The 13,138-nt window shown below is 43.2% G+C and overlaps 1 protein-coding gene across 1 annotated transcript in view; it reads right to left on the reverse strand.

Moving 5' to 3' along the window:
* Positions 1 to 3,929, reverse strand: part of LOC105559852 (vitellogenin receptor) — a 51,384-nt gene extending 47,455 nt beyond the window's left edge. The window contains exon 1 of the mRNA XM_012008466.1: positions 3,785 to 3,929. The gene's annotated coding sequence lies outside the window, so the exon portion shown is untranslated. The remainder of the gene's footprint in view (positions 1 to 3,784) is intronic.
* Between the last annotated feature and the right edge of the window lie 9,209 nt (positions 3,930 to 13,138).

The following is a 13,138-nucleotide window of genomic DNA, read 5'->3' on the forward strand; positions in this document are numbered from 1 at the left end:
GTTAACGCTAGTAATAACATTAATGAGTAACCCTTTAACGTCCGCTCCAACGAGCGGCCCGAACACGCGAGTCCTGCGAAAAATCCTCGCTACAGGTTGTTGGCTCTGTTAATAACCCGTGCGGTAACACATCCGTATGCATCATCCTTATTGGGACATATATATACGTATATATATCACATATATACATATATATATACATAGAACCTGAGTTTTCTAGCCCCTCTCTATCAAATTTACATTTTTTATCGTAGTTTTAAAGCGCTGAGCGCATATCTACGCTTCTATTGCGGACAATAAAAAATTTCAGTTTTAAAGATAATAGGACGTCGACGGCGTCTACAGGCTATTGTTTGAAACAATAGTATCGCGTACATATGCGCTCCGTCCGAAGGGATATCACATACACTTGTACGTAACCATCGCGACACATCAGATGCAATCCGAAAGCCTGATGAAAGGAGGTAACGTAAATCTCTCGAAAATCGCGGGGAAAACGATAGGGTTGCCAACGTAATTATTTTACCGAGTCCTTAGATTGATGACGAAAAATGTAAATCCCACCCTCTCTTCGAGCTTGCAATTTTTGGTTTTCTACATCCCCCACATATCCACACGCTCGCATATCCATACGTTCACATATCCATATGTTTACACGCCCACATATCATTACATATCTATGTATAAGTAGTTTTTTCGAGACGTTCCTTCAACTAATCTAAATTTTCCTCCTCAGCGCGAAACCAATTGCACTGTTGGCAATCTGAAAGAAAACGTGAGCAGAGAACGTTGTTCTGTATCCTGCGTGCGCGCGTGTACATGTTCGTGTGCGTTGTATATGCGTATGTAGGTATGTATGTGCATTTGCCTGTAGACCGAGTGCTCGCGTGTAAGTTATAAAGGAATCGGACCTAGTTTACGACCCTTAAGACGTGCCCGCCAAAGGGGGCAACCACTTTTAAGGATGTTAACGATGTACAAATGTGTAATTTAGTGTCAGCAGGAAGAATCCGTCTAACGGCGCGGTGTATGACGACGAATATATAAGAAAAATAAACGAGAAAAAAAGTATATAAAAATATTTCTTTTATTTTAACGAGTAACGAGAGGGGAAGGGCGCGCGTAAGATTGCGACCGTTTAGAGGGCATAGGCGTATCTATATTTCCAAGATTACGCAACTTTTTTGAAGGTATACATAATAGAGCAGAATATACCGTGCAAGACGGAAATTGTTGACGAGAGAGAGAGAGAGAGGGAGGAGCGAAAAAGAGGGCGCGTGCGATACGCTGTCATAAATCCACATGTACGGTAAAATCATGTGCTATAACGGCAGTTGTCGAAATAAAATTTTTTTCGATCGAATTAGTGGTTTTGTTTTTCCTATACCCGGCCACGAGTTTGTTGTTTTTCGAGATGGAACAATGCGAGATTGATGGAAGCGGAATGGGCGGGGCATTTGAAACAACCTGAGAACATGTTTAGAAAAATTAATATAGATATAAATCCTGTAGTTTTTGTAAGTACCGGATTGATGAAGGAAAGGAATAAAGTTCAGACTCTGTCTGTTTACAACTATTTAAAGCTAGTGTAATTTTCAAGAATCATTTGTCTGACCCACGTGTACTACATCAAATTTTATCAATGTAAGACGAAGGCCTGATGTGCAATTTACGTAATTTTATTTTCAAATGTTTTTACGAAATGTTATTTTCAATCACTTTTATTTGTAAAATTTAAATGCGAATTTAGTTTAAATTCATCAGATTACCAACCTCTAAAGTAGCGATTATAAATTATTACTTGTATTGAGAAGGAACCCCGATAATTTCGGTGCACTGCATCATAAATATTTGTCGAGGATTTAATATTACATAGCTATTTTTATATGTTTATCTTCTATCCCGTTAATAACTATAAATGTCTGCGGGCACGTGCGCTAACGCGATCTGTCGATATGTCGTTATTTTCGTCATTGCGTTTATCCGTTGACGTTAAAAAGAGGCATTGAACGAGATGTGGACGAACCATGAGATTTCGAGCGACTGTCAAACAAACGCCGGGAACGAAGAGCGGAGAGATAGATCGAAGACAGGCAGGACGATGGTGCTCTTGACGTTTGACGAGGAGAAATCCCCTATCCGTCATTATTATAAGCGGCACTTTATCAATAGAAAGAGGGTCATCTCGTGTCAGATCGATCCGCTTGCATTTGTCAAAGTGAGAAATTATGATGGGTCTCGCATACATACATCATGTAAAAGGATCGCGTGAAAATTCAATTGGAAAGTATTCCGCGACGTATAATGTGCGAGTAATGTATGAAGGCAGGGGATACGTCGAATCGTGATGCGCGCAGATAACGAAAGAAAACCAGCAAAACGAGAGCAAAATTAGCGCGGATAAAGGAAACGTCATGTTGGATGTCAAATCTAGAGACTGGAGTTCAGCACAAATTCACATATAACATTAATTAAATACATAATTAAAGTCTCGATTGTATCAAGTCATGGACTATGATTATTAAATCAGTCGGTTTACTACACACATCGCTCGCATTCGTGTTATCTTCGGGGGAACAAAACACGCTCATATTTTACTGATCAATTTCGCGAAACGTCTCTTCTGCGATATGTCAGATTGGTATATATAGTACATATATATATAATTTATCCCGGATCCTGAGTCGCGTCGCGGGTGAATTGTCTAAAACGGATTTTATGTAAATACGGGACTCGCAAATTCTACAGCAAGACCGCGGATGGCGTTCGCCGGATTTCTGCCCGAAAACGACGCAGCCTGATTGAAACCTGAACGGCCGAATTGCATCCGGCGACACGGGCGTTGCATTCTGAAATTTCATATCCAACAATCGCGTTATAGCAACAATGCCTTGATTGGTATCATTCTATCTGTGCCGTCTGTCCCGCGTTTCTATTTGTAACAAAAAATCAATATATCCGCATGATGTTCTCCGTCCCCTCCCGCCAATCTGTCCCACCATTCCCGCGCTCTCCTTCGCTCCCGATCTTTATACGGATCGCAGAGAGTTATTCTACATCCACATGTGTATCTCTAACGGGATGAACGGGCGTTGTTGGAATACACGACAAATGCGCGAGTACATGCTTTAGTGTTAGATTTAACGGTATCGCGCGTATTCGCGTTTTTTTCGCGAGTGAAAAAGCACGGCGGCTGTAAAAACTGCAACTGCATTGTACAATAAAGAGAGAGGGGAGGGGGGGGAGGGGGAGAGCGAGAGCGAGAGAGAAGAGAGGAAAAAACAATATCGTTTGAAAGGGCAATCGGTTATTATTTTCTGTACTACTGTGATGTATATCGGGTATCGATTGTGTGTTAGCAGAAATACCGTTATCTGCGTCTACGAGACAAGGGAAGTATTGTTTCTGGTGTTAACCGTAATATTGCCGTACTCATGCGGTTGTATATAATATTTGCACTTGCATCGCGCGAAAACGCGCCATGGCACGATAACGACGTTCGCGGTAAATACACGTAAAATATTTTCCGTGAAACCAGAGCAAACGTAATGAAGTTGCGTCATATATTTCGTACAGTGTAACAGGTATGTCTCTCAAAATTGTGAAATTAAAAGTATTGAAGGAGTATATATCGGGAGACTTTCGAGTAAATATATAATATACGTATAGCTGAATATAAAACACCGTCTACATATAACTCGCTTTTCGAACGACGAAGCATGCGTTCAATCTCTTCACGCTCCTACCGAAATTAGGAGTCGCGATAATTATTAAACACGTTTACCTGCTATATCTGTTGTATTTCTGGTCGTCGCCCGCCCTAATTCTGGACAAAGTGCTCGCTTTACCCTTTATGCCCCGGGATCTCGGCGGCGGCTCCGATTCTACCGGCGAGACATGCGCGAAAAGAGTGTGCACACACCACGACGTCGAAATATGCACGTACTGCATTTTCATATCCACGCGCCGAGACTTCGAACGTGGCGCGCGGGCTATCTCGAAAACGTCATTATTGCGTAGCATGCGGCTCTCGCGAGGGTAAACACGCGTGTGCGCACACACATTAACGGACGCACGGATACGTCGGGCACGACCGGGGCGGAACGACACATTATTTTCCCCCCCCCGAATGGTAATCGCGGATTCAGCCGCGGCCTGAAAATGCGTATCGTACGGGTCTTCATAATACGGCTGTTACCGTGAACTATTGCGGCGCCCGCAATTCTGGCCTGTCTCGTATTTCAGGTCAGACTCTTCAGGGATAACGCGATGTATGCACGCCCATGATATTTGAAAGAGATATGTGTACATGCATTCTTATGCTAATACGAGACTTCAGATGGCTCGCAACGATATCGCACACATTTTACATCGTATCTAATTTGCCACAATCGATTACATAATTTAAGAGAAATCAAATAAATGTCATTCAAGGAGCTAGCGAGCCAGACACTGATGGAACGTCTTCAAACACTTCTGCCTTCGAAATTAATACACGCGTTTCGAGCTGTAATTAAGTCATTTTCAGTGTATTCACACGTACTGGTTTCTTTTATGTATATTAAACGTTAATATTTGGAATTTATAATACACTGAAGATTACCTGACTGTAGGTCGAAACGTATGTGCTAATTTTGAAAATATAAGTGTTTTAGCACGTACAGTGTTTGGGTCGCCAGCTCTTTGAATAATATTTATTTTATACCATCGAACATCTACCACACAATTTTTGGTTTTAAATAATATGCTAACGAGAGGCAATCTTCAACGTCGCCAGAAGTAATTAAAAAACTTCAATGATAACTCGACCACGTCTGGTTCGCTCTCAAACTTAAACCTCCGACTCTTATTTGTAACTTGTTTATGTACGAATGGTTTTTAAATATCATTGTGCATTTGTACCGTTAGATCACTTGAAAAGGACCGCAAACCATGGTCGAAACGTTGTGAGTTTTAAACCTTCAAATTGCCAGACTAGACGTGGTCAAGTTATCATTGATGTCTTTTAAATAATTAAAACGGGAAACATATAGTCAACCCGACTGGCGTATTCCTTTACTTGTTTAATACAACGTTTCGACCCTATTTTTTTGGGTCCTTATCAAGTAGTACTGCAAATCAACAACACACGCAATTATAAGATTTTGTAAGTTAATAAGTAAAACGATTGGAAGTTAAGAAACGTTGTTGGTCTTCTTGATAAAAAAAAACATTTTGGCAATTTCTCTTTTTCTCGCGAGGTACTTGCTATGCAAGATTTTTGGTTTCGACCAATTTAACTCGTGGTCATCCTTCGCGAAGATCTCACGCGAAGATCTTCGCGTGAATCACATTTGTTGCTAGCTAATAAGGAAAAGGTGGACTTGGAAAAACCAATCGGTCGTAGCATCGGATGGGGTATTCCGCGATGACGTGGTGCCGATCTCTCTCTCTCTCTTTTTTTTAATCGCCCATTGCTATTCTCGCTGATTAACTGGATCTCATGTTAATTAGACGCGAGCGGGAACTGCACGGACGACTGGCAATTATTATTTACGCGCGTCGCTCTTTTTCACGCTCTCGCGTGCTAGCTCGGGCCGCCGGCGCTGCCTCCGCTTCGAATTTACTTCGCGCAATTACCCATGGGTCTGTTCCTGAAATATCGCGTTCTCCACCACGTTTTGCTTTTAATTTCGCGCCGGGCCCGCCGCCGCCGCCCGCGTTAGCGCGCGCGGTTATCCTTGGAGGGCGATATTCATTTTATTAAGCGCGCGTGCGCGGGGCATCGCGGTGCGCGGGGAGAAGAAAGGGGGAGAACAAAGAATGGGGAAACGAGAGAAAAGAGGAGGAAAATTTAAACGCATGTGGGATCTTTTTGCGGGGCTGCCAAGCCCCGTATTTTATCGCCCGACGTTCAAATTCGCGTGTCCGTAATTCGCGCGTTACTACGTAATCTTGGATGGCCCGGCACCGGTCTTGTACAGACTGATTTCGCGATCGAAGATATAGCATCGCCCGAAGAGCCGCTTTCCGAACCGTCTAGATAAAGCGCCGCTGCAATTAAATCTCGAGTAACACCGGCCGAGTTTTTTGAGCGCAAAGTTTGAGTATCGTTAATTGGCAAACGCCGTAGAGTTTGCCGTGCTATCGTAGACGTGTATACCTTCTAAATACCTTTCCCTCTTCTGGGTCACTCGCGAATACCGCGGATCCGCGCGATACGATAAAGTTTGCGCTCCGAAACCAATTTAAGAGGTGAAACTTATGCGATAATATCGGCCGAAACTCATTCGGAGAGTGTCAAGGCCATTTTTTCACATCGACCCCACGTACGTTTTCTTAACACACGAAGAGCTCGCAAAGTACGGCGCGTTTACGTTACCTAAGTGATCCGCCCGACTAACATTACTTTTAATTGCCGTGCGTAATTTCCCTGCATAATTCCGAAACTGAGACCAATTTTCATCGGATGAGCCAAATTAAAAAGCGTCCGATGGTTAATTTTTCCGATTAACTTACGGATACATCCGATGAAATTTGACTGAAAAACCGATCGCATTTTTCACCGGATGCACAATTCAATTGGCTGTATCCGTTTGCAATTGAATTGTATTTAATCGGACATTTTTCTCACAATCAGTGTACAGCAGATGCCAAAGTAAAGAAGAAACTAATACGCTAACTTAGGCGAACGTCAAGTTATTTTCAGTTCAAAGTACTATTTGGGCGATTACGCGACTCGCAGGTGTATCGACGTTCCGGCGAAACTGTCCGTGAAACGACCGAACTTGCGCGACTTGAAATAAATGTGTGGAATTATATTTGATTGCGCGCTACGCGTTACATAAAATTACGTTACTTTAAAGGGTACGGCTGCTCTCAAGTGACGCGCAAATATATCTAAAAATATCCATAGTTGCGTGTAATGCACTTTGCGACATGCTTATGCCGCTGATAATATTTACAGACGTCATCGCGCTCGGCTCTTCCCGGAATAACGATAAGCAAGCGCGAGTGGGTTAGAGTGGGGGGTGAAAAATCTCGTTTTAAAGTCCGCCAGGAGCCGTACCTGTAAATTAAACTTTAATCAAAAATTCCCGCGGAGCAAAGGATAGCCCGACCGAGTTACGCTCTTGTAGTGAACCATAGGTCCGTTGGGTATACCGTGGAAAAAAAGATACGCGCCCGTGATCTGCTTAGCCCCCGGCATCTTTATCGAGGTCCGAATTTCAGTTCTAGATGGGTTCGCGCGCGTCGCCAATTATTTTTACTCCCGAGATTGGGGAAACGGCCCCTTCTGGCCGCGATATCAGTAATATACGGGTTAACGTCGCTCCAAATTACCGCACCGGTTGGCCGATTAATTCCATTTTCTCTAATAACTACATCGAACCCACGGGCATGTCCCGTTCGCATCCGAAATCGAATCACCGCGCGTCGACAGTCAATCCATCGCGTCAATTTCTAAGTGATTGCGTGTCGATACGCTCGATTAGTCAACCGAAATTCGATGACAGCTTCGCGGTGGAACGTGTCAAATCGACGAGAAAAAATTTCGAGTCAATTCCGCTGTCTGGGATTCGCCCTCTCCCTCTCCCCCCCCCCCCCCCCGATTGCAGCCGCGCCGGGGCTTCGGCATCTAATCTGCAATCGGTGTGTCAGTCCTACAGACAATGTAAATTTATATAACATTGTATATATTATATCATATCAATAATACGTGTCAGTTTATCTGAGAAATTGACTTCGTCTTGCGGGACAAGCTCTAAAACGGTCCTCCAATGTGTCATTTCATTTGATAAATCACATTCAACGGATATATATTTAAATATGCAGCCTCAATCAGCTGACTTATATCAGCGAAACGACAAACGATATATTTAACCACAGATAGTATTTACGTATTATTATAACACCATTAATATAACACCAGTAACTAAAAACCAATGATATCCAATTTTGACAAACTACACTGGCTAATGTTTTTATTTGAAAAACAAAACACGTTGCAACTTATCGGTCCCAAAATCGGATCCCTTATCAAGTAATCTATTATAAAATTGTTAAAGATCATATATTAATTGTTTGGCCGATACCATTATGGCAGTAAGATATTAGTCAAAAATAAAAAATAAAAATTGCACTCTTTGGTCGCCAACCAAAAATAAAAAGTATAAAAATTGCACTCTTTGGTTGGCAGCCAAAGAGTGCAATTTTTTAATTTTTGACTAATATCTTACTGTCACGGTATTGGCCAAACAATTAATATGTGATCTTTAACAATCTTGTAACAGATGACTTGACAAGGGTCCGAATCCGGGACCGAAACGTTGTAACGTGTTTTGCCTTTAACATAAAAGCATTGGCCAGTGTAAGTCGTTAAAACTGGCTATCATTGATATATTTAATCTTTGAATTAATTCAATTAGTCACAGAGCTTACGGGCGCGCGCGCGCCACGACGATCCGCGATAAGAAATCGCATCTCTCCATTTCACATTTTACATGGCACATTTTCATCGAGGGTGGGCGCCGTTTAACAGTTCGAAGAAGTTTGCGCAAACGAGTGAAATTACTTGAAATTTCCGTACGGAACAGCGGCCGGGAATAACGTAGGAACGTTACGCGGCACGGCGGCGTACTACGTTAATACAGATGTATGAATTACTGTCACGTACCACGAAGGTTTTCTGTACGCGATGCGTAATTTGTACCGCTGCCTGCGCTCCGTCGTGAGATGAATAAATCATTCGCCACTTATCACGCGGAAACTTTCGAACATGCACACACACCTGCGCGCGCGCAGCGCCCACGCACGCACACGCCCACGGACAGCGCACAACGTCGTTGATCCCATACGTTGGCCGCTGCAGAGTCATATGTAATATGCGCAGTTTAGCTGCAGTTTACCTATTCCCCGAGAGCCCTTTTTCGCCCGACTTTCAAGCATAGATATACGCGCGTATACGTGTATACGTGCACACATACGAACGTGCGAGGGACGACGCAACATCCAAACGACAATTTATCCTAGAACGCGTCTCGAACGACGTTAGATATTATTCATCTGAGAATCTCGGGACTCTCTCCCCGACCCGACGAAGATCCACGAGGGCCGACGGGGCTGCTTTTCTTCGCGAGAGACGAGAGAAATGGACGAAGACGGATTTCCGGCGACTCGCTTGAGGGATTAAAATCTTTTTCTGAAAGACACCGCTATAATGGGAGTCCTTTAAACCGCAACACACATTGGTTTATTTCGCATCGCCCGTAATAATTTTATAAAAATCTCACGATATAACAAGAAATTTATAAAAGATTCGTTTCTTCAAATTGCCGGTATAATAAAATTCCAAATTTCATTCCACCCCAGCTGGCCACATTTGTTAATTAACCGGTCAATGCAGAAAGTTTATTGCGAAAAATATTACCTCAGCCAGGATTTGAACCTGGACCTCCCTTACTCTCTAGACGGGCGTCTCACCAATTCGACCACTGAGGCATGATAACAAGAAATTTATGGTTAATCTTCCCGGTCGCAGATGCATTGATCTTTCCCGAGAAAAGTGAATAGTTGTCGAGAGGATTATTTAAAAAAAAAAACTGATTGTCTTAAGAGGAATAAACTTCTTTAGTATATTCGGTCAAATATGACAACTTTAAATCAATAGACTGCTCTTTTCATAATTGGAAATAGTAGAAGAAAAAGACTAACTCTACGTTCAGACTGCAAGTATCCGGATAATATAATATTCTAATTATCGAATTGTTATCCGGTTACTCTAGATGTTTTAATTGTCCAAATAACTCGAATTTTAACATCTAAGGAATTGGACTCGTGATATCGTGAATTCGGATCTAAATTAAATTAAATCAATTTCATGAGAAATTGAGCAACGTACTAAAATTTATATATAAATTTCGTATAAAGATCGACACATATAAAGGTTGTTCTATATTTGACGTATTTTATCACGTCACATCACGTACACGGTAAGAATACACACAATATATCTACGTTAAAAACTCTGGAACGTTTACAAAAAAATTTAATTAAATGAATTTAATTTCTCGATTTTGAAATGGCAATCGACCTGCCTGCCCAAATGATAGCTTTTTTCGGCTGTAACGATATTTTCCCGTGAGAAGAGCAGTCTTTCAGTGTCAGCGGAAGACGCACAGCCAAGAAGAAAAGGTAAATAAATTCTAGCCACCTAAGCAATCAGTTTTCTGATCCATTCTTGTATAGATAATTCGAATCCGAATTAATAAATTTGCAAATCAGGCTAGGTTCAATTCTCATTAAGATTCGACTCATTAGGCCGGATATCCGGACTTGAGTAATCGGACGATTCGCCGAATTAATTATCAGGATATCGGAATTAGCAAATCCGGATTGTATTTACAGCCCTACTTCGTACGTATGTATCAATGGGCGGAACGCATCCGTTGTGCACTAGAGGAAGTAATAAAGATACATTGCAGTTATCGTTTACAACAATTTATATGACAGTGTATAACGATAGCAACGAGACGCGATTAAAGCCAAAGGTATTCCATTCTATCCCACCTCATAAAATTACAATAGTGCAGATGGTGGACTGATAGTACACCACCAGTATTAATTAAAGACTGGGTACAAAATGGTAGCATTTGGCGAGCTAATAAATTCTAAATGCATTAAGCTTTTAGAGCTGAATTGCGTCCGCGAGCTGCAGCTAATTCTGCACTAAACTATCTTGTTTTCTAAAACTGTCTTGATGCACATAATTAAACAAGAAATACAGAGAATGTAATTGCAGGATGATATTAATAATCCAATTTTGACGCTCCACTTTTTCAGACAGCCGAGTTTAATACAAAAAGGAAAAAAGAAGCAGGTTCGCGCGCATTTATTAATACAACCCTGCAGAGGAAACACGCGATTTTCGAATTCTCGGTCGCGATAAGGGAGTAAAGTGCCAAGTGTCCGCGGCACGTGGTACGCCGGGGATAGGGCGACACCGTGACAAGTGTAAATCACGATCCCGGGGAGAGCTTCGCGAGAGTTCGACTTGCCCGGCTTGCCAGTAGCGAGCTGCGAAATCGACGATGCGGGGGCGTCGGTGCCGTAGGGTGGATGAAACGAGGGAGGGAGGGCGGGAAGGAAGGAAGGAAGGAAGGAAGAAAAAAGAGAATGCGCGCGGCACACGTGTGGCCCATTCGTTCCGAATCCTCCCGCCACCCGGTGTGGGCATCGCGCGGGGTGCCGGACGAGGCCGAAGAAGAGGAGAGGAAAAAAAAAGGCGGAGGGTAGTCACGCTCCAGGGGCATTTTTCAGAAGCTGCTTGTCGGCCACCATATCCTGCCCAGCCGTCCCACTCCCCCTCCTCCCGCCGCCCACCCCCCATTCCCACCCCTTTCCTTCTCTCACGTCCGCGAAAAAGTCGATAGTTGCGTAGACAGCGTTCTCGGGAGGCGGTGAGGAGCGGGCGCCGAAACGAAGAGCGGCAGAAGAGGCGAGAAAAGGGGGACCGCGGCTCTCGCGGGCCGTTGTCAGAAGTTAGCATCGATTTTTCAAATTCCCCGTGGGTACATAGGCGACTGACACAATCGGATTTTCCTCGTTCGCCGAGGCGTCACCCGGGATATCTGTCAAGAACCCGTGAGTCTGACCATACCCCGGACGCTTACTACTCGCGCGGACCGAGAAGAGCCCGCCTAACTCGTCGAGAAATTCATTTTACCCTATTCATAGAACTTGGTTCGGGATACACGCGGGCCTGTACATGCTTCGAAAATTAATCAACCGTGGAACGCGATCGGAAATTGAATGTTCACCTTGAAAATAAAAACTTGCTTTTTTTCTCTCTGTCCTTTGTGCAAGCGTAAGTATTTTCGAAATAAAACTCACGCGTTTGGCAACGATGCAACTCGCTGATTTTAGCTTTTGTTTCCTTTTTTTTAACGTTAGGTGTAAACGACAATATCCGTTGGTTTTGGTCGGTTTAATCTAGATTACATGGGCAAAGTCCTTACGGGGACGAGTGCGAAAACCACGTCCATAAACGCGAAATCATTGTCGGCCGCGTGTCCGAAATTTCCGAAGTTCGAGCGTTACAGAGATACGTGTCAGAGCTATTGGGTTATTTCGCGGTAAAGCATGGCGACGCGAGACACTTGCCAAACGAGGCTATCGGCGTGGTAACGTAACCGACACTTGCATAAACAACCTGCCGGCTGCGGTACGATCGATTTCTCAAAGGCTTATCGACACGTAGAATAAATGGGGTTTTCGTGTAATTCCGTCTACAACCGAAGTCATTCCCAAATTGTATTACCACATCCAGTATTGCCAAGCATCGGCATAACACGTCCATCTGCCCTGATAAAATATGTAATCGTTATCAATTTACATTTGCGCCGAGCCACTTTTGCGGGATAAAATATTAAACGTCAGTTCGAACAAATCTTGAAAAACACTTGTTAAAAGTACATACTCTTGGGCCATTTCCCTTCTACAGCTGCTTGATCGCGCCATGAATAAGAAAGAACAATCGACTCGTACGCAATCGCGGAGCCGGCACAAAATAAGTTGTACTTTTTAATAATCTAATCTGAAATCGCGTCATGCCACGCTCGACTCGACATTCTTTTCTGACGTACCTATTTTCACATAACTCGCGAGAATGTTTCTGCTTTAAGGCGCCTTCTGCAGCCCTTACTATAATCGGCTTTGCCGATCAACAAGCTCATTGGGCAATGCCCGTTACTGAATACGTGTCAATCGATCTATGCCAGTCGGCACAAAATGCCGATCGGCATATATATGGCTTTGCCGACTATAGCCGATGGACGACAAAAGAAGCCACGCCGAATCGCGTATTAGAAGCACAAACATCGATCAATCCTTCATACCGTTATCAATTTCAACGTACTAATTTCACGTGCTCGTAGACATTTCGCAAACTCGTTCTCAAAATTGTATCCTAGATTTAATATTCGCCGTGATTTAATATCAAGTTTATTAAATCTGTTGAATTCCCGCTGCCGAACTAACTTCGGCCCTACGTCACAATCCTATACCTTCGCTACACTAAACTTAATTATATAGACACGCGGCTTTACAGCATGCGGCAAGCATGCGAATTATGCTTTTAGACGTCTACGCTATGCCGGCG

The sequence above is a fragment of the Vollenhovia emeryi genome, unplaced genomic scaffold (assembly GCF_000949405.1).
Source record: "Vollenhovia emeryi isolate VEMERY1.0 unplaced genomic scaffold, V.emery_V1.0 DF939251.1, whole genome shotgun sequence".
Taxonomy (NCBI): domain Eukaryota; kingdom Metazoa; phylum Arthropoda; class Insecta; order Hymenoptera; family Formicidae; genus Vollenhovia; species Vollenhovia emeryi.